General features: G+C 36.1%; 1 long non-coding RNA gene across 1 annotated transcript in view; it reads right to left on the bottom strand.

Moving 5' to 3' along the window:
• Nucleotides 1-2,058, bottom strand: part of LOC309842159 — a 3,496-nt gene extending 1,438 nt beyond the window's left edge. Inside the window, exon 1 of the long non-coding RNA XR_014299531.1 lies at nucleotides 1,875-2,058. This is a non-coding gene — a long non-coding RNA (uncharacterized lncRNA). The remainder of the gene's footprint in view (nucleotides 1-1,874) is intronic.
• Between the last annotated feature and the right edge of the window lie 293 nt (nucleotides 2,059-2,351).

The raw sequence follows: 2,351 nt of genomic DNA, 5'->3' as shown, positions 1-2,351 counted from the left end.
CAGAGGCTTTAACCCACTGAGCCACCCAGGCGCTCAAAATTGTAATATTTCTAATTTCTCTTATTGGGGTTGGGTTTACATGCCAACTCCTTTATTTTTTTTTTTTAAGAGAGATGATGTCAGCATGAGTGAAGGGAGGAGCAGAAGGAGAGAAGATCTCAAGCAGGCCCCTTGCTCTGGGCACGATCGATCTCATGACCCCAAGACCATGACCTGAGCCTAAATCAAAAGTCAAACACTTAACCAACCAAGCCATCCAGACACCCAACTCTTATGTGCCAACTTTTAATTGTAAGTTCTAAGTAGTTTCCCTCACACTGTTGGAAAAGATTACCGTGTTTTGTTGTTGCTGCTGTTGTTTTCAGAAGAGCACCGAATGAATTTTTTGATTTGCAATTAGAAGTCAAAGTACTTGAAGTAAATGTGTTTTTAATTCACTGTTTGCTGAACACTTATAGTTGAACCTACTCAGGTTAAATGTCTGGGTGATGTCATTCAACTGTACTTTATTGTTATATGAATAGTCAAGATAGAATTCTGATCTATCATACTGATAATTTCAACATTTATATGTTGTTGTTAATTGGGTGCCCTGGGATCTTTCTTAGGAGTATGAAATGTTAGTGCCAGAAGGGACTACGAGCATATGGTATGTGCCATAAATACTTGCTGAGGGGAGGAAAAAATTCACATGGGATCTTAGATATCATTAAGTCCAGTGGCTTTTGAGCATTGATGACTGCAACTCACAATAAAAAATACATTTTATATTATATCTCACTAAACACACACACACAGAGTACACAGTTGGAACCAAAGTTATACAAGAGAACTTATCTTTACACATGCAATTAACTCTGATGGTTTCCATTCTAATCTATTCTACCTCATGTTTTTAAAATTGCTAGTTGTTACCTACTAGGTTAATTTCATGACCCTCAAAAAGGCCACAGACATTCACTTTGAAAAACACTTATCTAATCCACTTCTCATTTTAGAGATGAGGCAATTGAGCCTCAAAGGACACTAAAGAGAGAATTATTTTGAAAAGTGGTATGCGTTTCATATGTCTGGAATAAACTAACATGAAGCTAGTTTTAAATGTACCGAGGCATTGACATCTCCTTATATATTTTTTCCTTGCTCCCTCTTCTCAAACACCCACGGCCCGTCATTTGTCAGGTATGTCACTCTGTCTAAAGAGATCAGATTAATCCAGTGGAATTTATTCTGAATCAGCCACACTGAGCACTAGCTAGTATCTTCTCATTTGCAAATCAATCTCTTGATGACTTTCCAAATTTTTTTTCAGGTATTAAAGTTAAATCTACATAACTATCTTTTTTTCTTTTTTAATGTTGTGATAAGACAACCAGCTACACAAAACAGTCCCTTCTGTGACTTTACACATTTATTTCATTACCTAAGCAAGAATTTAAAAATGCTTTGATGTCCAAACAAAAGTTTGTGTTTGCATTCTCTGATGAAGCCCAAGACATACTGGCAAAACATCAGTTAAAGAAAAAAAAGACTTAAGCTTGGTTTTTATATATTTATTTTTTACTTCCCACATGCATCTTCCCAGATCTGTGTCTAGATGGTTAGATTAACAGTTCACCACTCTTTCTAAAGAATATCCAAAATACATTAGTCTATGCTTCCCTTATGAGATGATTTTTAGTTTAAATCCATATGTGCATGGAAATAACTCACAGGTGGGTTCCTTTCTCGTTACTGTTCTTATTATCATGATTATTATCAGCAATTATACTGTTATTTTTAATCAAATATAGATTAATTCTTTGCTTTTCAACTGCTTACAAGAGTTTAGAGCAAACGTGGAGTTTGTCAAAGAGAAGGAAGGAAATGCTCACTGTTTGAAGACCTGCACAGGCCCCTGCAGTCCGTTAATCCAGGGAGAAGGCACATTGCTGTTTCTCACCATGCTCGCATCAGAGGGAATGGCCACTTCTAAAGAAAGTTTATGACTTGAAAACCTTTTAAAGGTATGTGCCTTGCCTCCCAAGGTAGGTATTTTCTGAGGGCAGATATTATTTCAGTATTTCTGGAATCCTGTAAGATAATATGATGCCTTCCATATAGGAAATGCTCGATAAACGTGTATTTTAATTTTGTAAGATGATCTCAGAATATTGTCTTGAATTTCCTATTGTTTGCTTAGAGTTGCAATGACTTCAGTAAAAATGGGACTAGTATAATGCAGCTTTCCACAACTTGATTTTGTTGCAAGCACTCAAGTGTCTGTGAGAGTTCAGGGGAGCTAGAGTTCATCCATTTCCAAACTATAGAATATTCTAGTCTATGACTATACCACAATTTCTTTAATCATC

The sequence above is a fragment of the Mustela nivalis genome (assembly GCF_964662115.1).
Source record: "Mustela nivalis genome assembly, chromosome: 10".
Classification (NCBI taxonomy): domain Eukaryota; kingdom Metazoa; phylum Chordata; class Mammalia; order Carnivora; family Mustelidae; genus Mustela; species Mustela nivalis.
Note: the sequence above shows the minus strand (reverse complement) of the source record. Positions and strands in the feature narration are given on the sequence as shown.